The sequence below is a fragment of the Lagenorhynchus albirostris genome, chromosome 15 (genome assembly GCF_949774975.1).
Source record: "Lagenorhynchus albirostris chromosome 15, mLagAlb1.1, whole genome shotgun sequence".
Lineage (NCBI taxonomy): Eukaryota > Metazoa > Chordata > Mammalia > Artiodactyla > Delphinidae > Lagenorhynchus > Lagenorhynchus albirostris.
This window is the reverse complement of record NC_083109.1, coordinates 43,297,480-43,321,559: the sequence shown is the minus strand read 5'-3', so window position 1 is coordinate 43,321,559 and position 24,080 is coordinate 43,297,480. Positions and strand designations below refer to the sequence as shown.

Here is a 24,080-nt window from a genome sequence, read left to right as displayed (position 1 = left end):
GGCTTGTGGGAATCCTGTGGGGTTAAACTGGAATTCTGGGGCCGCGGAGTAAGAGCATAGGGAAAGGCGGTGGTCATTTCCCTCACCATGAGTTTGCGCTGTTCTGTCGCATGCAACAGGTGCCTTCCATCTTTCCAAATCTTATATAGATCTTCCTAGACTTATGATGGATTTACGTCCTGATAAACCCATCTGTAAGTTGAAAACTATAAGAAGCAAATGCATGTAATACACCTAACCTACCCAGCATCACATCTTAGCCGGGCCTATTGTATAAGTGCTCAGAACACTCACATTGGCCTATAGTTGGGCAAAATCATCTATACAAAGCCAATTTTACAGTAAAGTGTTGAACATCTCATGTAATTTGTTGAATACTGCACTGAAAGTGAAAAACACAGTGGTAGTCTGGGTACAGAATGTAGTTAACCCTCATGATAACGTGGCTGCCCTGTGTTGCAGGAAAATGGGGCCAGAGAGGATGGTCATGTCCCAGGTCTTGGGCGAGTCCCTGGGATGGGCACCAAGTGAGGGTCCTTGGCTTCGCTCAGGAAAGAATTCAAGAGCAGTGGCAGTAAAGTGAAAGCAGGTTTATTGAGAGGGATACACATTTCATAGGCAGAATGCAGTCCATCTCAGAAGGCGAGAGTGCCCCAGGGTGTGGGTGTGGTTAGTTTTTATGGACTGGGTAATTTCATAGGCTACCCAGTGGGAGGATTATTTCGACTATTTTGGGGAATGGGTGGGGGTTTCCAGGACTTGGGGTACAACCCACTTTTGGGCCTTTTTTACTTGGCCTCAGAACTATCATGTCGTTTAGCATATGCTAATGTATTACAATGAGCGTATAATGAGGCCCAAGGTCTACTCAAAGTCAAATCTTCCACCATCTTGGGTCTAGTAGGTTCTAACCAGGTTTGTTGTATCTTCGATGGCTGTGTCGTTCTTTTAATGGTTGTGCCCTGCTCCTTACTTCCTGTCTCAGCTGGGAGCTGTGGCTTGCTGCCCAGCATTAGGACGCAGTGAATACCTACTGCATATCGCTAGCCCAGGAAAAGCTCAAAATTCAAAATTTGAAGTCTGGTTTTTATTGAATGCATATCACTTTAACACCTTCGTAAAGTCAAAAAAATCATACATCGAACCATCATAAGTTGGGGCTCCTCTGAAAAGTTTTACAGGCGCAGCCCCTAATGCTGACTGTAGGGGCATATGCCCTGGTTTCATCCTTCTCTGAGCTCAGGCTGCCACCAGTTTACCATCACCTTCAGGGTGGCCAGTATCCACCCCTCAAGTCTTCTCTAATTCTTGGGACTCTGAGGGAACTCTTCTCCAACACTTTACTGAAGAGCTTGAATCCCAGAGGCAGCTAATTTGAGGCCCCAAAGTGGAGGGAATTGTTGTCTCTGTCCAGCTTCTCACCTGATAAGGCAACCACCTCCAGTAATAACCAAACACCAATAAGATCATCTGCCTAAACTCACTGAAAAAAAAATCAATTCCCTACCACCCTTCCCCCCTTCTTCTCTCCCCACAGAATGGGTTGACTGTTCTAACGTCAAGTTGTTGGTGTTTAATGGCAAGCAGAATGGGAATTCCAAAACGTACATACATTCATTCATCCACTTATGAAATGTGTGTAAAGCATCATCTAGAATGTGAAATGGTTGTTGAGAGCTAAGAAAAATCAAATTTTATATCTTCCCCTTAACTAATCTCTCTGAGCCTCACTGTCGTCATTTGTAAACTAGGAATCATAACAGTACCTCCTTCTGGAGTTATTGTGAGTATTAAGAGAGCAAAATGTGAAGTAATCAGCACATCGCCAGGCACCAAATAACGGGTTCATAAGTGTTATTTCCAAATACTAGCTATAACTTGGACATATGGATAAAGAGGCCAAATAGATTTGTTTTTTAAGCTGGGGATTTTTATTTTAAAAGATCACCTAAAAGTGCAGCAACTTAAAAATAATGTAAGCTTCTTGAGGGTAGGGATATTTCTTTGCTTTGTTCACTGAAGTACCTTCAGTAACTAGAAAAGTGGCTGATAATAAATATGTATTGAATAAGCGAATGAAGCTTCATGGATAATTAGGCAACACTGAACAAATGTGATGTGTTAGGAAGATGCACATAAGTGTAAGAAATAATATTAAGCAACCACAGAAAAGCAGTATTTTATTATGTAGATATAAAAATTTGAAGGAATGTAAATAGTCCTGCCTCAGTTAAGGAGTTAGAGAGAATATCCTTAATGCATTAAAAGAGAATATAAACTAAATAAAAACATGTCTGAATAGCAAAAGACAAGCTGCCCTGCACATTAGTTTGGTCATCTGAGCAATTAGTTAATTCTGTTTGATGATAATGAGGTTGGCAATTCTGTATTATATAAGTGGATCTGGCTAAAAGCTCTTTATAACTATTGAAAAAGGGTAAGATAAGACTTTGCAAAGACACTACCTCGGCAGAAAATACCACAGGAAATGCAGAGACCTAAAGACAGGGGGCTTGTAGTGTTCTGTTAATTACTGAACAATGGCTACTATACATTACACTGTGAGAAGGAAATCTTCTAATGCCAGCTCAGTGGCAATGATCTGTAGGCTCTTTCCCAGGTTCTAAAAGAGCCAGTGCATTTTCCTGTCCTTGGGCAGTTGCTCTGGGCTTTCCAATAGCCTGTTAATGGTCCTCAATGGTTTCCTGAGTGATTTGGAGAAAACAGTCATTGAAAGTAGCACTGGGAAAGAAAAGAAGGAAAGAAAGGAGCTTTTCTGGTTTTGTGAGTAGCATTGCACAACCTGGTTACGTAGCTATATTAAGAGCATTGTAACACCCAAACTTTGGTTAGATGCACTGTGAAACAACCATCACTCCTTTATAACCAAATTCACCTCTTGAGGGTCATATCAGAAGTCAGATGTCAAAAACTCACTTTTTAAAATTGAAGTATAGCTGATTTACAATGTTGTGTTAGTTTCAGGTGTATAGCAAACTGAATCAGATATATATATATATATATTCTTTTTCAGATTCTTTTCCATTATAGGTTATTACAAGATATTGAATATAGTTCCCTGTGCTATACAGTAGGTCCTTGTTGTTTATCTTTTTACATATAGTACTGTGTATCTATCAATCCCGAACTCCTAATTTATCCTTCCCCCTGCCTTTGATAACCATAAGTTAGTTTTCTATGTCTGTGAGTCTATTTCTGAAAAACTCACATATTTTAAAAAATACTAGAAGAGGGCTTCCCTGGTGGCGCAGTGGTTGGGGGTCTGCCTGCCGATGCAGGGGATGCGGGTTCGTGCCCCGGTCCCGGAAGATCCCACATGCCTCGGAGCGGCTGGGCCCGTGAGCCATGGCCACTGAGCCTGTGCGTCCGGAGCCTGCGCTCTACAACGGGAGAGGCCACAACAGTGAGAGGCCCGCGTAATGAAAAAACAAAAAACAAAAAAACAAACTAGAAGAGCAAACTGGTTTGCTCTGAGTTCTGCTGAGTTCAGTATCTTAAATTTCAGTTAGGCAACATGATTTACTTTCCTGTGAAACAGGATTTTTATTGAACTGAACCCAGAGGCAGCACTATAACAGCTAGCCAAGCTTAATGTAGCTACTGATGAGGAAACTTGCTTATTTTAGGGGTAGCAGAAAAATTACTACCAACAGTTGGGAATAAAATGGTGTCAAGACGTCTAGATTATCAGGCTAACGGAGGCATCTCTTAGTGACTCTGAATACAGAAATAGTTTTGTAGCTTATCTGCACATGTTTTATGTTCCTCATTAATGTTTTCAGTATCTTGCTGCAGTAGTTTTGAGGCAGAGCCATGTTTAAAGGAAAATACATCATAAAACTGGTGGATAAATTTTGGCTTATTTATGTTAGATAGAACCACAAAATATATGACAACTTGTTTGTATCTTCTTTCTCTCCCCAGGTGGTGATTACATTAAGAAATTTATGTAGAGTGACATTATTTTCACAGCAAGCGTTAAACAAATTGAAGCGTTATTGTTGAGCCTCACATCAGGGTTACCTTTCCTGGATGGTTGGGATTACGTTGGCTGAGACTTCATAAAAAGCAGCCCCACAATTCAGGGAGGAAATCATGTCATGCAGTTATTTCCTTTCATTTCACTTCAATCCTTCTGTTTTATTCTTTTTGGAAATACTCATAGTTAGGGAAGAAAAAAAACAGAAGTGATGACTATTACCTCTGATATGTACTACATTGTTAATGTTAGTAATAGGAAGTCTTTCACATACATGAGAATAATACCCTCTCCCCAAAATGGGTGGCATCTGAGATAGGCTATAATAATATCTGCTTTCCATAAAGCTTGGGAGCAGTATTTTGCCTTTGAAGACTTGAGGACTAATTCAAAGAATTTGGGGGGAAAACCTGAACTTCTTACTATTCAGCATTATGTGTAAACTGTGCTCTGCACGGTACAATCTGACCTCTCCTTGAAGTCCACTAAAGTAACATCACACGACTGCCATTCCCTTCAAGACTGGAAAAATAAGATGCCAGTCCTATGAGGCCCACCCAACAAGCAAAATATTAGGCAGATAAAATTCTTAAGTACAGCAGGGTTTGCTTCCATGATTCAACGCTGTAAATTTTTTTGCATCTTGAGCCCATGACAATTTAAAAATCCAAATTTTAAAAAGGAGGCCTTTTTAAAATTGGGACCTCAATTATGTAATTTCAAGCATGTTATGTCATTGATTTCACGGGCATACCCCAGATATCCTAATCAATCCAGTGTTCCTCAAATATTAACGTGTACATGGATCACCTAACCATTCTGTTAAAATCAATTTTTGATTTGGTAGAGCTGGGACAGGGCCTGAGAATCTGCATTTAGAGCAAGCGCCCACCAGATGCTGATGCTGCCATTCCCACATTTTGGGTTGCAAGACCCTAAGCATTTCCTTTTTAAGAGTGTTTGGTTTGCTATCCAGTATCCCACAGTAGTTAGCTCTGGGGCCACTACCAGATACAGAATACTATGGTATGCAAACACAAATCGACTTTCTTTCAAAGGAGGTGGTATTTATCTGAAACATTCCTTTATTTTAACTGTCTTCACCTGGGCACTTGGAAATAAATCTTAAGTGAGAGTGAGAAAGTCTGGACTCTTTGTTCCCTCGTGACAAGAGATTGCCTGGTTGTTTGTGAGGTCCTGGGTCACCTTCTAGTTTTTGGTAGTCATTGCAACTGTGCACAGACATGCCGGTTCTTGTCTCCTTCCAGGCTCACGGAGGGCTTATGCTTCTTCACACCCGTTGCAAATTGGCATGGTTGTGTAACTTGCTTTGGCTGACGAAGCATGAGGACATGAGATATGCATCACTTTCAGGCAGGAGCATCAAAAACCAGTGCACAATTTACCAAGTGTCCTTTTTCCTGTCTTTGTGCTCTTGGAAACATATCCAAGATGGAATCTCTGTCAAGCTTAGATCCCCGAGTGACTACAGCATCAGAGAACAGATCCCCTACACACACATACATCAGTTCAAATTGGTCATGTAACATAAGCAAGAAATAATTAACTAAGATTTAGGGGATATTTGTTAATGTGGCATAGCCTAACCCAACCTGACTTGTACACTAATTTAAACCACCTCTGAGAAGTAATTCTTAGAAAGTTCAAAAGAGTTTTATAAAACAGTTTCACAATTACAGACTGTTTTTAAGTGCATGAGAGGTTATGTATGTGAGGTGAATCATTCCTTTTGAAGGGAAAATCAAAGTAATCAATTTATAACTGTATGATCTATCTTCTGAGTGACCTTCATTGAGTAATTTAATCCCAGGTTTATTGAGCACCTATGTAAAAGGACTGTATAAGAAAATATCTTGAAACCTAGCTGAGAGAAGAATTAGTGGCTGGTAGCATTTTCAGGTACCTTCAGAGAAGGGTTCTGAAGAAATAAAGAGATGTCATGTTCACATTCTAATTTTAGGGTGTCAGAATCATCTTGCAACAAGGGACCAGGATATGTTTAAAACATTTCAGGCAAGATTTAACATTATGAGACAGTTTGGATTCTTATCACAAGGAATTTGAAAGAAAAAAAATGAAGCCTCCAGTTTAAATTGCAGATTATGTTCAGACAAGACAACCCTGAAAATTATTTCTATCTGGGGAATCCAAAACAATTATGTAAATGAGGCTGGTACTTCCTATTCTATTTTGTTTAAGGTGAATGTGTAAATTTCTTCAATATCCCCTGGCAGAAACATCATCACATGGGTTAATGAGTTTATTAAAATGGATGGTGAAAAAAAATAAGAAATAGTGTTTATCTCTTATTGATATTGGATAGTCTCCCTTTAATCACAGCCTTTTTTTTTCAGCTTTAGTATGAAGCTACTTTCCGACATATAAAATTACCAAATTACTTCAGCTACTGAAATATATTAATATAGCTTATAATACATTTTATCATTTCAGTAGAAGGTTCTAAATAAGACTGGTCAGCTTAGAAGCCAGAAAGAAATTAGTTCTAAGTTATTTCCTCACGACTGAAATTGCAAATGTCAGATTCCATTACAAGTGGCTAAGACAAGAGCTCCTCCCTTGCTTCACTCAGTGCAGGGTAGCCCAGAAGTCTGTGCACTAAGACTTTGGGACCCTCTTACCTTTATTGAACCCCTGTAACATTGCGCATCCTGTGTTAACTGCTGAAGACCCGGCAGTGAGCAGCACAGGTGTGCCACCGGCTCTCACAGAGCCTCCGATCTCTCGGAGGTGTCAGCCCAATAAGTCAATGTTTGTGAGTTGTGAGTAGCTACTGTGGATAACAAACTACCCCCAGACTTAACGGTTTAAAACAACAACTGTTTGATTATCTCTCATGGACTCTGTGGGTCAGGAATTCAGAGTCAGGGTGTGGCTGGGTGATTCTTCTACTCTAGAGCCACTGAAACACTCTGTGGGACTCGGCTGGTGGGTGGGCTGGTCTAGAGGCTCCCAACAGCTGAACTCACGTGTCTGGGGGCAGGAGTGGCTAAAAGACTGAGCTCACAAGGGACCGTCGACTGGAGTGACGAGGCACGGTGTTTCCAGCCTGGTGGTCTCAGGGCAGTTGGATTTCTTACACGGGGGCCAGGTTCCCCCAGACCAAGCATCCCAAGAAAATTAGGTGGAAACTTCATGGCCTTTTTGGACCTAGACTGGAGAATCACTGAACAAAACTTTTTAACGATTTCTTGTTGGTTACAAGTGAATCATAAGGCCAGCCTAGATTCAAGTGAAAGGAAACTGAATTCTATTTCTTGCTGTAGGAATGATAAATTCACACTGTAGAAAGCTTGTGGAAAGGAGGCTACCATTATGGCCATCTTTTTATTTTTATGGTGAAAAAAATTTATATTTAAAGTTAGCTGGACTCAGTTTAGATGAACCCAATTTTGTTGGCAACATCCAAAGCATCATAGAAGGGAGCCAATCGAACATATGTCTTCTTCTCTCCATCAGGCCTGATCTGGTGTTGACCTTGGCCACATCAAGGTCATAGAGCATCTTCACAGCCTGTTTGATCTGGCGCTCTTTGGCTTTGACATCCACAATGAACACAGGTGAGTTGTTGTCTTCCATCTCCTTTATGGCTGACTCAGTGATCAGGGGTACTTGATGATGCCATCATGGTTAAGCTTATTTCTCCTGGGGGCACTCTTCTGAGGATATTTGGGCTGCCTCCAGAGCTCCAGTGTCTTGGGCCATCGGAAGGTGGGGGATATGTGAATCTTCTATATGATCATCTTTGAAAATGCAATCTACCAGAGGAAGAAAGAAAGAAAAAAGCAGAGGTGGAGGGAAAGATTTTATAGACCTAAAGGTAAGAAGGAACAGGCAGTTAGAAAGATAGTAAGTAGGAGGAAGGCAATGGAGAGTTCCCCAGGCAGAGCAAATACTTCTTGCAGAGGTCCTGAGATGAAAAGGAATTTGCCAAATTTGAAGAACTAAAAAAATTAAAAGTAAAACAATAAAAAAGCCAGTGTATCTGGGGCTTCCCTGGTGGCGCAGTGGTTGAGAGTCCGCCTGCCGATGCAGGGGACACGGGTTCGTGCCCCGGTCCGGGAAGATCCCACATGCCGCGGAGCGGCTGGGGCCGTGAGCCATGGCTGCTGAGCCTGCGCGTCCGGGGCCTGTGCTCCGCAACGGGAGAGGCCACAACAGTGAGAGGCCCACGTACCGCAAAAAAAAATAAAAGATGAAATTAAAAAAATAAAAAAGCCAGTGTATCTGGAGCATGGAGGGAGAGGGTGAGGCTTCACATATCAAGAGATCAGGTAGCACCTTGCAAGCCATGTTAAGACATTTGGAGGCTGTGTTAAGAGCAGGGGAAATCAGATGTTTGAGCAGAGGAGGAACGTGCTCTGAGGTTCTGTGCGGGTCTTTCTGAATGAATTGGAGGGGTCAAGTCTGGGCCAGTTAGGAAATTGTTGCAGTGTCCACGCTGATGATGAAGATGGTCTGAATTAATGTGGCAGCAGAGAGACAGATTGGAGTTCTATTTAGAAACGTAATTGACAGGTCTTGCTGGTGGAAAAAACGTGGAGAGGCTAGGGATTGTGAGATGTGTTAGTTTCCTAGGGTTGCTGTAACAAGCTATCACAAATTGGGCAGCTTAAAAATAACAGAAATTTATTCTCTCACAGTTTTGCAGGCTAGATGTCTGAAATCAAGGTATTGGCAGGGACATGCACTCTCTGAAGCTCTAGGGGACAGTCTATTCCGTGCCTTTCTCTTGGCTTCTGCTGTTGCTGGCAAGCCTTGGTGCCCCTTAGCTTTGCAGACACATCACTCCAATCTCTGTATCAGTCATCACATGGTGTCTCTCTCTTGTTTCTCTGTGTCTCTTCTCCTCTTTTTATAAGGACACCAGCCGTATTGGATTAAGGATCCACCATACTCCAGTATGTTGACCTGAAACAAACAGACTGCCAGATATTTCTCCAACAAAGATGGGTTTATTTGGGATCAGCAGAGAATTGCAATTTGGGGGTCTGCAACCACGTGGAGCCACACGTAAGGGAAGGAAGGCGCTTTTATAGAGAAGGAAAGGAACTTGGCAGGGCCGTAGTAAACAGAGTCCATGGGTTTTCATTGGCTGAGTCCTCCCCAGGAAAGAGGAGAGTCTTTCTTCCTCCTGTTGGGCTCTGCTACCATCACAGGGCGTGAGAGCTCCCTTTTCTGGTCTCAGGACTCCATTTGATTGAGGTTTCTGTTCATTAAGTGTTTCACAAGTGTGATCTCATCTTAACTTACATCTTAATTACATGTACAAAGATTCTATTTCTAGTAAGGTCACACTCACAGGACTTCTCAACATATCTTTTGGGGGGCACAATTCCACTATATGAGGAAAAGGAAGGCATAATCAAGGATGCCTCCCTGTTTTCCAGTGTGAATGCTTAGGGAATAGTGGTGCATGGTATTGAGGTGACAGCAGGCTGGAGGAAGCAGCTAAGCCATCAAGTGTTTTACTTGGAACAGGTTAAACTTCAGATGACTCTGAGACATCCAGGTGGAGACGCCAAGCTAGGACAGACAAGTCTGGAGGTTTCGGAGGGAAATCTGGACGGCAAGCCCTATGTTGGAGGAACTGTAGCCTGTTGAGGGACAAGCAAGGGAGTGCAGGACAACTGGCTGGTGGGAACAGAGAGAAAAGCCTAGAGCCCAGGGGACCTCCATTCCATTTCTCAAGACAGGAGGGAACACCAAGGCCAATGGTGTGCTGGCAAACATGTGACAACTAGCTCCCCAGGGGGGAGGAGAGGAGAGGAAAGCCCTGATTTGGAGAGTGTGCCAATTCCCAGGTTGCAAATATTCCCACCATGGCCACAGGCCTGCAAAATTCCTGAAAATTTCAAAATCGATCCTTGCCAGCTGGTCCAAGCTGGCTCCGGGACAGCCCTGAAATCAAGGCCCTGTTTCATGCCACTGGTTGTGCGAGCTGATCAATTAACTTACCCTCCCTGGGCGTGGTGTCTTTATCTATAAAATGAACGGCTGCTCCTAACGGTCCCTGCCTTCTCTCACAGAGCATGAATCCCAACAGCAACATTTTGGTTCTGTCCTGATAATAATGAGGCCCTCTGAACAGAGTATGTGGTATTTTTACAGCTAAACAGTTGAACGGATAAAGTATAGGTAGTGACACTCCTGCTCAGTGACTGTCAGTTCCTGGAACTAGAAATGCACGTGGTGGGGAGGGGTAGGTATTGAGGAAGGGGACATAGACTCCACCTGTGATGAGAGACGTGGACAATTTTTTTTTTTTTTTTTTTTTGCGGTATGTGGGCCTCTCACTGTTGTGGCCTCTCCCGTTGCGGAGCACAGGTTCCGGAAGCACAGGCTCAGCAGCCATGGCTCACGGGCCCAGCCGCTCCGCGGCACGTGGGATCTTCCTGGACCGGGGCACGAACCCGTGTCCCCTGCATCGGCAGGCGGACTCTCAACCACTGCACCACCAGGGAAGCCAGTGGACAATTTTTTGAAGCTCATGTGGGACCAGAGATATTCTTGTGTTCAGTTTTGGAAAATACAAACTGCCACATGAGCTTTCTAGAGGAACGGTTTTCTCATATCTTTGGGTAGGATGTCAAGGCAACATAATCATGCCTCCCCCAAGGTACCTCAAGTCTTTTGGGCCATGGATGTCTCTGATACAAAGGTCATAACAGAGGTCTGAAGGGAGGAGAGGTATTTCTTCTCCTCCTTATGGGAGGAGAGGCATTTCTTCTTTTTCCCATAGTCTTGAGATCAACCCAGAAGCAAGGGAAGGGGAATAAACTGGACTGACCTAATAGTGACATTCATGAATAGTGCAGGAAGCCAAACATGGGGCTGGGTGCGTATCCCTCTCCACTGGGATGCTTGTGGGGAGGGAAACACCATCAGGATCCATTGAATGGCCATAGTCTGCATGTTGGGAAAGTATGGATTATACATTTCTATCCATCTGCATCAGTGGGAAACGTCATGTTCAATAGAGATTGATTTGTAACAGCAGAGATTCATTTGCAGTGGCTTAAACTCACAAAGGTTTATTATATAAGAGACAACTGAAAATCAGCAGGTTAGGACAGTTCCACAGTCTTCATGGGTTAGTTTTCCCTCTATTTTTCTGCTCTGTTTTCTTGCTCTATTTTTCCATATCCACTCAAAAGATCACCTCATGGTCCAAGGTGGCTGCTGGAGTTCCAGCCATTGTAGCCACATTCCAGGCAGCAGAAAGGAAGATGGAGGAAGGCTTACCCCACTGTCTTTTAGGCAGGCTTCTCAGAAGTCTCAGACTATACTTCTGTTTATATCACTTTGGACAGAAGTTAGTTATATGGGCTCACCTAGTTACAAACAAGGCTGGGAAATGTACTCCTAAGCAGAAGATGTTGCCTGTGGTTTTGTTTTCTAAAGACAAAAAGTGAAAAATTAGTATTTGGAGGCAAGGCCATCTATGTTACTTTTCCTACTTAAGAGGTAAAAAAAGATACCCACCAAGTTAAATGCATCATAGTGACCTTTCTAGTGATATATAATTGTGATAACATTTATTCCTTTTAAGTTCCTACAAGAAATGAGAGATTTACTTCATTATTTCAAAATGTGAGGTGGAAAAAAAATCGGTAGAATCCATTTCCCTACTCTAAACAGTTGACAACAACATACAAACCATGTTTTAAACCTCCCGCTAATTTCAGAGCGCCTTTTGCTCCAAATGACTGAAGTCGCAGCTAATGCAGGATACAAGAAGACAATCTGGAACATAAAGGATGGCACTCTCATTGAAATGTTCCGTGAGCTGATGCCTGCGTCTCGTGTTTCTGACATAATCGTGCCTCTCCTCGAGGTGCTGACAATTTAGGCAATTGTCAACATTAAAATATTTGCTCAGTGTTACATAGACACAGATGTGCACGCCCATCTGCACAGAAAATGTCATGAAATGTTGCTCTAGTTTTCTCTGCCTGCAAATATCCTATACTCACAGGCCCACCCGAAGTCCCATTTCATTCCTGAAGCTTTCCTTGGCCCCAGTGCTCTGTTGTCTCTCCCCTCTCTGCACTCGGGGACCAATTCTACTGTTTGCATTTAACAATTAGTACCCAATACTTAACACACACTGAGAGAACATTTAACATTAGTCCCAAACACTTTAGTAGTTACTTGTGGCCTGTTAGTGTCATATGTAGAATTCTTAACTTTCCAAATTGAGTATGACTTCTTTGCCTCATACCTTCTCTGAATCATTCCACCTAAGGCATTAAATGTTTCCAGGTTGGCGGAGTCCTGTAGATTGCTCCGGCAGTAGGCATCAGAAACCAGAGGAGAGTACACTAACCAGCTCGCTGAATGTTTCCATCAAGGGAAAAAAAACCTCACTCCATACCTGTGAGTCTCAAATGCAAATTGTAACCCACATTCTAGAATAGCTAAAATGGAAAGGGCAGACAATACTTATACATTGTTGGGGGAGTGTATATTAGTACAACCACTTTCGAAAACTGTTTGACCGGGCTTCCCTGGTGGCGCAGTGTTTGAGAGTCCGCCTGCCAATGCAGGGGACGCGGGTTCGTGCTCCGGTCTGGGAAGATCCCACATGCTGCGGAGTGGCTAGGCCCGTGAGCCATGGCCGCTGAGCCTGCACGTCCAGAACCTGTGCTCCGCAACGGGAGAGGCCACAACAGTGAGAGGCCCGCGTACCGCAAAAAAACAAAAAACTGTTTGACTGTATCCATTAAAACTGAATGTAGGAATATTTTATGACCCAGCACTCCACTCCAAGATTAATGCTCAATAGATATGCATAAAGATATGCAAAATCAGCAACAACAAACATGCACTAGAAGGTTCAGAGCACTACTTATAGTATTCCCAAACTGGAAAGTACCCACGTGTCTTTCAATAGTATAATGGATAAAGACATTGAGTAAGTATATATTCACACAATGGAATATTATATGACAACAAAAATGGACCAACTCTTGCTACATGCAACAACATGGATAAATCTCACAAATATAATGTTGGGTGGAGAAAACCAAACATAAAAGGGGTCTTACTGTTTGGTTTCATTTATATACATTTCAAAAACTGCTAAGTGGATTAGAAATTAGAAATCAGGATGGAGGTCGCCTGAGGTGGAAGGGGTTGCCCTGGGAAAGAGGCACAATGAGGGCTCCTGGCGTGCTGGGGACATTGTACTTCTCACTCTGGATGCTGGTTCCATGGGTAGATGGATTCCCTTTGTGAAACACAAACTGAGCCATGCACTTATGATTTGTGCAATTTTATCTGAGGATGTTATACTTCAATAAAAAGCACGCTGGAAAACAAACACAGAAATGGCAAGCTGTGGTTGGCAAACAGTGGGGAATCACCCATTCCGAGTTCCCTGTGTGCTACTGGGCAGTGTGAAATGAAGGGTTTATAAGAAAATCTCCAAACTTGCTTGTAGCTCTAATATCCTATGCTTCTATGATTCCATTGGAAAGACTAGAAGAAAATTCTTTGACTTTAGTTCACGGTAGGAAATTCTGATTGCCAGGGAGGGGACCCTGCAACCAGCCAGCCCTCTGTGCCTGAGCTGACTATCCGTGTGTCCCACGTCCTGGGGGGCAAGCAGTGTGTGGTGGGGCAGAGCATCCTTTCCTGAAGAGGTGAGAGGCGGGAGGCTGTGCTGCAGCCGTACTTCCTAGATTTCTCCTTCACCTTCTCGTCCATCATCCTCTTTCTGTCTTCCCTTGTCAACAGCTCTCCCGGCTAGCACCCTTTGCTTTCAGGGCTGACAGTTGGCTGGGACAAGTTCCCCCTTTTCTCTTCCCTCGTTGGCACCTGCCTCGGTTCACCTTATTATGGCTGCTGCTGTGAGCTCATGCAACCTTTGTGTGCCGTGTTCCCCACCCACCTAACAGCCGAACCTGCACTGTTAGCTTTTCCAGGAGGCACACGGCATCAAAATCGAAAACTTGAAACGCTCTCCCTCTCTGCCTTACCTCTCAGTGGCATACTTGTCAATTTCAATGTGCTGCACTACACCGACTGCTCAGAAAAGAATAATCAAGGGAGAAAATAAACAATCGTGGTGCTACAGACGGGCGGAGGGATCAAAGGTAGACATGGATGGGTGACTGGCCCCTCTCATCCCATCACTTAGTTAGTAAGCACTCTCTGCTTACATATGGGTTACAGAAAATGCAAACCCTGCCAGGTGAGCTCTCCACAAGCTCCTGACCTAACAGGGATGCCGGATGCGGGCAAACGTATAGGTAATCAGCAGTGAGAAACCTCAAATTAATAATAATGCAGTGACGAAATGAAGTTGACACAGGGACACAAAAGGGGCATGGGGGCCCTCCAAGACAGCATCACATAAACAAAGCTTCATGGAAGGCAGACAGGTTAAAGTTGGAAACACTTTGATCACAGCCCAAGTCTGAGGCTGGTTTGAGAGATTAATGGAGCATGAAGAAGGCCGACTCCATAATCATGAAACATAGAGATCCCAAGAGCTGGCTCTGTTAGCTTAACCAGGGGGCTTGTGCTGTAGGAGGGAGGGGGATAGCTAATGTGATCGTGTGAAGCTAAGGAAAGTTTTGAGCAAGGATAAGTAAAATCCAGTCCATAGTGGAAGCGTTAAGACAAAAACCGTGAATGTTCTAACACTCATTATACTACAAGCATTGTTGTAGGAAATTGGCCTTTCTCCCACCCCACCCTCTTCCACCCAACGCACAGTCCAGACCCAAGTTCTCCCTGCTTTGGGTCCACTGCATTTGCGGGGACTCAAGAGGTGGAAGAGTGGGGAAAGTAAAGAATATGGGTTCATTCCTTCCCTCCATTCCCACTCCTGATATACAGTCATAAAACAACCTAATCCAACCATTAAAGAATGAGACCGATGTGATGGGACCCGTCGCATCCATTTCTAATTTCTGTGATGTTTCTGGTCCACAAACCAACTGAGCATAATAGAGAAAAACAGCCCGAGTTCTATTGGAACTGCGTGAAGTAAAATGCTCCCGGTGCTCAAGAATGCATCTCACTGCCTACGTTAAGGCTCATTGTCTATAAAGCCACCGAAAGACGAAAACTATTCAAAGCTTAATAGTAAAGGTCATAAGAGCAAACACTTTTATGGGTTTCCCATGTGCCGGCCACAATGTGCTAAGCCCTTGATTGGTATGTCCAGCCATAGTACTGGGATGGAGTTACTGGAACTGTGCCTCTTTTAGAGAAATAAGGAAACTGAAGGAGAGGCATGTCCATTTCTTTCATTCATTCATTCATTCAACAAACGTTTCTCCTATTGCTTGCCTGGATATAGGGGGTCTGCTCCTCTGCAGGTGAGTGCAGGATCAAGAGCTGGTGCCTTAGTCTGCTTGGGCTGCTTAACAAAGTACCACAGACCGGGTGGCTTAAACAGCAGAATTTTATTTTCTCACGATTCTGGACGCTGGAAGTCCTTGAAGATGTGGTTTCTCCCAAGGCCTCTCTCCTTGGCTTGCAGATGGCCAGCTTCTCTCCATGTCCTCACGTGGCCTTTGCTCTGTGCTGTGTATCCCTGATGTCTCTGTGTCCTAATCTCCTCTTCTTATAAGGGCACCAATCAAACTGGATTAGGGCCGACTCTCTTGGCATAATTTTAACTTCATCACCTCTTTAAAACCCCATCTCCAAATATAGTCACTTTCTGAACATATGAAAGAGGGAAGGGCATGGACACAAGTCATCCCATGACAGCTGGGAAGATGATTTGATTCCTTGAGCAAGATAGTGGGACCTTAACTTCATCCCTCTAAGCTGAGGCTGGAAGGTTCCTTTTCCCCAGCAACATCAAGATTCACAAGAAGGTCTGAACTCGGAGTGGCCGAGTAGTGCGGCGGGTGAACTACACCGAAGCATCCCCCATGTTGTTTGTTATCCAGCCGTCTACCACCTGCAGTACAATGGTGGCCTGTGTGGGCCAAAGGAAGCAGCTGTGTCCAATTGCTCAGAGCGTTTGCTAAAAACATTGAAAAGGAAACATCTGCTTATACTATATTTTTCTTTCTTTTTTTTCCTTTGAATGGTTCAAAAGTGAACAATGTGGATTTCAGTAACCCTGCCACACAGAGCTGGATTCCTGCCTTCAGTAATTCTTTTGTGCTTGTCACATACATACTCGCTCTGAGGCACTTCAAACACTGTTGATTTATCCTTCCATGAATTTGAATAAAGGTAGCGCTAGGAGCCAAGTTGGTCCTGCTCTTTGAATGGGATTTCACGGTCTATCTGCAAACTTATTAAGAGCACCTACTCCTTCCAGTTTTCCAGATTTATTCCGATAACAATTTCTCTTAGTCTTCTTAATCTTGAACTAAAGAGCTTTGGGACCCGATAGTGTATTATATCCACCAAAACACTTACTTACTTTACTTCCATCCCTCGAGACATTGCGGAAGAACCACTTAGAAATGTTTGTAAATGTGGCTGGGAAATCACAATGCGTTATCTTCACTGTGCTCTGAAAATCTGCTCCCAACTTTACATTTCTAGCTCCCTTTAGAAGGCAGCCAGTCATAAGAAAATAATGATCAGTGTATGTTTACATACAACCATTTTTCTCTCTCCTTTTCAAACCCTTTGCAAATAGTCAACACTGGGAAATCCAGGTACTATGGTACATGGCATCATAGCTGCTTGTCTTGAAAGGCTGCAGAAAATGTGGTGCAGAATCTAACTTCCTCTTGCTTTAAGTCAAAAAGGCTGCCTTTGGTGGAGAACGAAGGGCAACCATCTGCTTACTCAGAGACGCCCCTCTTTGCACAGGACAGGAAGCTGGGAGGACATGTGTTCTGCACTGGTTCTAACATGGACCCTTCTGTGACTTAAGAGATCATTTTACATCCCATTGCCTCGCGTTCCTTCTCATTAAGATGGCAGGACTTCACCAGCTTTCCCTCTCACAGGAGTATGGTGTGGAACAATTAAGGGTTAATTAATTAATTGGAGAACAACCATGCAAGAGAGAGAATGAGGACTCCTACTGCATTTCTTTGGTTTTGGGTAAGCCCACTCCTAAATCAGTTTTAATCACAAGCTTAAGTCCTCAATTTTTCATTACTATTTACCTTTTGAGGTTTAAAATGAACATGAACCTCTTGAATATAATTTTTCCCAAATCAGATATTTTGTTTCCCCTGCAAGACTCCTTTCTAGTACCTACTTCACTGGGTTAATCAATAAGTTATCTTGCATTAAATTTAGTAGCTCTATCGTGAGTCAATGAAAATGACCGGGATTTTTTTTCCTTTGCTATTGAATGTTGTTGTTGTTTTTCTTGCTTATTTAAGTTAAATGGAAGAAATCCCATTGTTCAATACGAGTTTGCTTATTTCCATCTTTTACTTTCAGAGATAATCTTGGCCAAAACCCAGGACAGAATAATGACAGACCTTGGATGGAAAGCCAATGACTTTCAAAAAAATATCGCTGGTCACCTGCTGATTATCCAAATGCTGGCTTTGTTGGGAGAACATGATGAGACTGTTTTCCTCCCTGTCTCCCTCCTGGTGCTCGTGCCGTTGATGGGAGATGGGCTGGAGTATATATGTGTAGACCAACAGGGCTGCATGAACGGACTTGCCTCCCTGCTGCTGAGAGGGCTGGCGCCAGTCCTAGGCTCAGCCTTAGAGAACTGAGGTTCAAGTGCCTTTAGCGCTCCAGATCGGTGATGCCCAGGTGGTTCCTGACCACCTTCTTCTATTCCAAACAGAATGGGATCTCTGATTCGTGTTCTGGAGAATGCAAGGCTTGCTCCTCTATCTTACAGAGCAAAGTGCATTCCCACTCCCATGGCCATAGCAAATCAAATTGCTTTATGTTGGAGGTAGAAAGCCTCTAACTGAGCCTGGAGGTGTAGCTGCCACTGTTTTCTAGTTTCCCCAAAAATATGCTGTTCTGGTCCTCAAGGAAACATATGCAGAATCTACTCAGTGTGGAAAATCAGCTCAATTTTATTCCATTCATTCAACCAATGTTTATTGATGATTGATACGTGACACTAACTTCTAGGAACAAGAAGAAGGTGGAGGACACAGTCTGTCTCAACGAGATCAAAGGTAACCTAAGGTGGGAGAGCACAGCAAGGTAGGAAGGTCAGGCCCAAGTCCATTGGTTTGATCTTGTCATAGGAAATCTGGTCAAAGATGGAGTGGACAGGTTGGAGAAAGAGAGATGAAAGTTTTTCTTTGGGGATTAAGTATCCAAAGTCCAAATCTGGGAATACTTATTGTATTAAGTATGTCTAAATAGAATACTTCTATTCTTGGAATAGAAATTCCTATACTTTTGCTGGGTGCAGAAGAATTTTTGTTCATGTAAATTCTTCCAGATAAAGAATTTGTTTGCTTTTATACACCTTATGTCAAATTTCTTCTTATTAATAATGGAGTGAGAAGAGAGGCCTCAGAGATAATCCAGTCCAAACCCTTCATTTTATTTTTTATTTATTTATTTATGGCTGTGTTGGGTCTTCGTTGCTGCACGGGCTTTCTCTAGTTCCAGCTAGTGGGGGCTATATTTTGCTGCGGTACGTGGGCTTCTCATTGTGGTGGCTTCTCTTGTTTCAGAGCACGGGCTCTAGGTGTGTGGGCTTCAGTAGTTGTGGCATGTGGGCTCTAGAGCACAGGCTCAGTAGTTGTGGCGCATGGACTTAGCTGCTCCGTGGCATGTGGGATCTTCCCAGACCACAGCTAGAACCCGTGGTCCCTGCATGGGCAGGCAGATTCTTAACCACTGCGCCACCAGGAAAGTCCCAACCCCTTCATTTTAAATGTTAAAAAATCTAACTCTGAAACTACATGATTTGCCCAAAATCACATTGATAAAAAAAAAAATGGTGGACTGGGTCTGGAACTCAGTCTTCCTACCCAATCTCGTGTTATTTCAGAATAAGAAATTACTATGTAATTGCTGTAATTTCCCCGTGATATTTTTTTCTTCGTCGCTTGAATTTTGTGGAGAAATCTTAAATGTGTCTGGGTAAACTGAATTCATAGAATTAACTATAATGTGACTTGATAGATTGCAAAATGGCCACAAATTCTTTCCCTCTTTCACTCCTTGAATATATTCTTTACCTTGTGACTGACTGGCTTTAACCAATGGGACATTAACAGGTGTGAGGCAAGCTCAGGCCTCAGGCGGGCTCATGCTTTCGGTTTTACCCTCTTTCTGCTGTTGCGTCCCAGCTTCCCCGTGAAGGAGTGGAAGCTAGGCTGCAAGCTGATGAGAGATGAGTGGACCAGTCAGACCAATATCCCCATCACCTCTACCAGTAGCCCAGCAGCCCTCGGCCAAATCACCCACTGACCACAGATGCGTGAGTGAGGCCGCCTGGGCTCAGCTAAGCCCCACCCGGACAGAAGAGCACCCGGTCAATGCCTGAGCTGAATAAATGACTGTTGTTTTAAGCCCCATAATAGTTAGGGTGGTTTATTGCAAAGCAAAAATCAGCCACTACAGTGAATGTAAAGATGAATGATAAGCATAGAAGTGAGTTCAAGAGGGGAGAACATACTATTGCCAGTCAGAGTAAATGGTCAGAGGTTTCTTGTGAAACCTAGACTTTATATACAAGAGAGCAGAACCTTAATGCTGAATTTGCTATTTTATGGAGGAAAAGGCAGAAGTTATATTTCGTTTTCTCCGTAAGAGAATCTTCCTCATGGGATGGATACAAGTTCTCATTACACTTATTTCCTAACTTAATATCAAGTCTTGGCCAATAACTGGCCACTAATTAACATGAAATTGCAAATAAAACTTTCTATTAAGAGCACAAACACGTATGCAGGCATGTGCACACACACACGCAACACTGTCGGTTGCAGAATTGTGCCTTCTCTTACAGGGTCATTTATCTGGAAAACTGCTTATTGTTGTCTTTTTGAGCCAGAGCTCTGTTTACTGTGGATTTCTGCCAAGATAACCCTTGGCATTCTTCAAAGGTTTCTCTTTTAACAAGAGCATCTCTATAATGAATATGCTTTCAAGGAGTTGAAATATAACCCTGACAGAATATAAAGATAACTCCTTTAATAAATAAATACAACACTATTTCCTGTGCTCTTTGAGAATAAAACTTAAAAGAAAACAGTTTTTAAAGTCGCTTCAGAAAGAGATAGGCTCCTGACAATATTCTGTAACTTCTTCCCATTGCACCATCTTAGAAATTATAGGAGAAATATATATTTAAAAATAAATATATAATCAGGATGGAAAACAAGAAGAGGTTTTTTTGGTAGATCAGAAGGAAAGTAAAATTGTACCGTACAAAGTGAAAACCCATGTAGGAGAGGACTTCTGTACAATGTGGGGCGCTTCCAGCCTAGAGGTGGCAAAGATAGGGGTGGGAGGGGACCTGGGGTGTGGTGGCTTCTGGATCTCTGGTTGGGATACCACCAACAGACAAACCGAACAGTTGACTCCTCTTCCCCTTCCAACTCTCTGCGGGGCTAGAAAGTGCTCAACAGGACCATCTTAGTCCGAGCAGAAGAATCTGGCATTCAGATGGGACAGGAGGGACAACACTGAGGACGATGGTGACCAAACGTATTAGAAATTGCTCCTGTCCAGAAGGTGGCGTGCCCTGCTGAACAACACATCCTGTGCCCACCTGCTACTCTCCAACCTGGAGAGAGGCTGCGGTCCACACCACCTAGAAGCAGATCCCCCTTACCCAACATAATGAATGAATCATTGAATGGGTTGTCATGGCGAAGACAAAATAGTCACAGAGTCGGGGCAATAGGAAATCGGCAAGAATATGCAAACATTTGAGTGGATCAACAAGTGGAAAAGCAGCACCAAACTCAACAAATTAAGAAACAGAGTTGGGCTTCCCTGGTGGCGCAGTGGTTGAGAGTCCGCCTGCCGATGCAGGGAACACGGGTTCGTGCCCCGGTCCGGGAGGATCCCACATGCCACGGAGCGGCTGGGCCCGTGAGCCATGGCCGCTGAGCCTGCGCATCTGGAGCCTGTGCTCCGCAATAGGAGAGGCCACAACAGTGAGAAGCCCGCGTACCGCAAAAAAAAAAAAAAAAAAAAAAAGAAACAGAGTTGATTATAATCCCTATTCTATGACAAATCTAAGAAGACACTGTAGCCATAAAAAATGCTCAGTTAAAGATCTAGGAAATATTTTTTAAATGTATTGTTGAAATTAACAGCTAAGTAATGGGCCGAACAGCAAAATAGACATTGGTGTAACATAAACCAGTGGCCGGGAAGACTAAGGGGAGGAATTCTACCAGAATGCAGGATTTAAAAAGCAAAAAAATTATGGGGTATAGAAGAAAAATTAAGGGGTTTGGAGGAACAAGTCAGAAGTGCCGACATCTAATGAGAATTTTAGGAGAGAACAGAGTGAATGGAGTGAGGGCTCTGAAAGCAATACTAGAAAAAGAAATCACAGAACTAAAGAAAACCATCACGCAAGTTGAAGAGGCCCAACTCTTGTGTTATCAACAAGAGATGTATCAGTAGTATAAGCATGTCAAAAGGTTGAAAATAAATACATATAAAAGCTATAGGAGGTACATGCTACCAAAATAGAACTGAAAAACAACACTTCTAGGCAAAGTCAGAACTGGAAAGCATTAAAGGGACAAGAGATATTTCTTTTTTCTTTTTTTCGTTTTTTTTGGCCACACTGCACAGCATGTAGGATCTTAGTTCCCCAGTCAGGGATTGAACCCACACCCCCTGCATTGGAAGCGCGGAGACTTAACCACTGGATCGCCAGGGAAGTCCCGAAGAGATATTTCATATAGATAAAGGGAACAACTAACCAACGTAACAGTCACAAACTCTCGTCCCTTTATTTCCCAGCTTTAGAATATTTAAACAAAAATAAATAGAAGGACAAAATCTTTCAAAAAATTCATCCCAACTGATAACAGTGATTACATCTGGGGAGTGGAGTGAAAGTTGGGTAACAATAAAGAAGACTTTTCCTAACTCTGTATTACTTGAAATTATTTTTTCAAGTTAGATGTATCCATGTATTAGTTTTATATTTAATACATATTAAAGATAAATAAGATTTTACATATATATTTTTAAGTTGTTCCATACTTAGTAGTACTTTGAATATTTAAGCCAGGAATAATTCCAATCCTGGCCAAAACTTTTTCACCTACTAGAATCTTGTTTGTCTCTGCCACACAGACTTTATCACTAAATTTCTTGCCTTTCTGCACTGTTGTCGGGTTGTTAAATGAATTTCAATCATGTAAGTTCAATCAGAGTATCCTGGATGAAAGGGATTTTTCTGACATTCTAATAGAATATCATTAATAGTATTTAGAAATACTATTTTTAATGAATGCTCATTATGTGGTACTTTATGCATTATCTCATTTAATCTTCTCAATAACCTTTGAGAATAAGTACCATTACAGATCCCATTTTACAGATGAGACGATTGAGGTTTTAGGCAGAGTAAATAACTTGTCCAAATTCTGAGAGCAACTAAGAACAGGAAGAACCAATATTTGAAAGTAGGTCTGCTTGATACAGGATTCTGAATTGTAACCACTGTGAACAGGCCTGGGCTCATAGAACCTACTCACCATGTCTCAGTGATCAATCGATGATTGCACATCTCACGGACAGTCCTCAGGTTGCAACACCCTATGATGTCATGAAGAGGGAGTTGAATCAGAGAGTTTGAAGGGTCATAATGAATAATTTAAACCCGAGAAGGCCTCAGCATTCATTTTACAGGTAAGGAAAATGAAGCCCAGAGAGGTTAAGGGAGAAGTCCAAGGTCACAGAGCTGGACCCTGAAACAGCTAAGATGGAAACTCAGCTCTTCTGGATCCCCCTGCAGCTCTGTAGAAAGTAACATCAGAGGACATGGCTCCTGCAGCTTCTCAGCAGTGCTCCTTCCACATTCCTCCCTGCAAGTCTTCGGGCTGCACTGTCCCTCTGGAGTGCCTTGGGGGGCACCCTTCCATGTCCTGTAGCCCCAGCACGTAAATCACTGCTTGGAGTGTCTTTAAGTGTGCCACAGGGACTCACTACGGGTGGCTTTTTTCTAAGGTGCTAAAATCAGAGATGATTCCCACAGCAGAATGCAGGACGTCAGACATTCAAAGAGATGCGGAGGGGAGAAAACCAGAGAACAATCATAGACAGAGAACAGAGAGATCCTGAAAATATCCAGGAGAAGAACTGGGGCTGTACATGGGACAGAATAGGTTCAGATATCAACACGCAGAAGGTCTGGATGAGAGCCATCCCAGAACCTTCTGCTGTGATTCCTGAGCAGTTTCTCCTTGTGCTGTTGTGGTTTCCTTCTGTGTGAGCGGTCACAGTTAGAAATACCTAATTTTGGTGTTTGCCCAACATAGAAACTACAGTCTGTGAGGTGACCTGTTAAGGAAAATGGCTCTTTCTTTTTTCAACTTTTTAAACGTTCTATTTAAACTACATATTTCAAACTTACAGAAGAGTTTCAAAAATGAAACAGTGAACACCTGTTTACCCTTTGTCTAGATCTACCAAACGTATTGTGCCCCACATCTCTATGTATTTTTTCCTGCTTTTTTTTCTTGCTGAACCACTTCAGAACTTCTGACATCATAACTCTTTACCTCTCATAGCCTAAGAACTTTAGCCCTCATATCCTAAGAACAAGGACATTCCCTTCTGTAATTACAATACCATTATCAAATCCTGGTTATTTTACAATATTGGTAAAACGTGATGATCAAATATACAGCCAGTATTCAAATTGCAAAAACTCCCTCAATAACGTTCTTTCTTCTCCGATCAAACATTGCATACAGCTGACATTTCCCTTTAATATGGAACAGTTCTCAGCCTTTCTTTGTTCTTTATGACCTTGACATTTTGAAGAGGACAGGCTGGTTGTCCCTCAATTTAGTTTTGTCTGATGTTTTCTCATGATGAGAGTCATTCGGTATTTATGGCAGGCATACCACAAAAGTGAGGCTGTGTCCAAGGGAAATAGCTTTAATCACAATATTTTTATATGATAATT

The 24,080-nt window shown here is 42.8% G+C and overlaps 1 pseudogene; it reads right to left on the bottom strand.

The window, feature by feature from the left end:
• Nucleotides 1–7,415: 7,415 nt before the first annotated feature.
• LOC132506231 (large ribosomal subunit protein uL23-like) overlaps nucleotides 7,416–24,080 on the bottom strand; it is a 137,432-nt pseudogene continuing 120,767 nt past the window's right edge.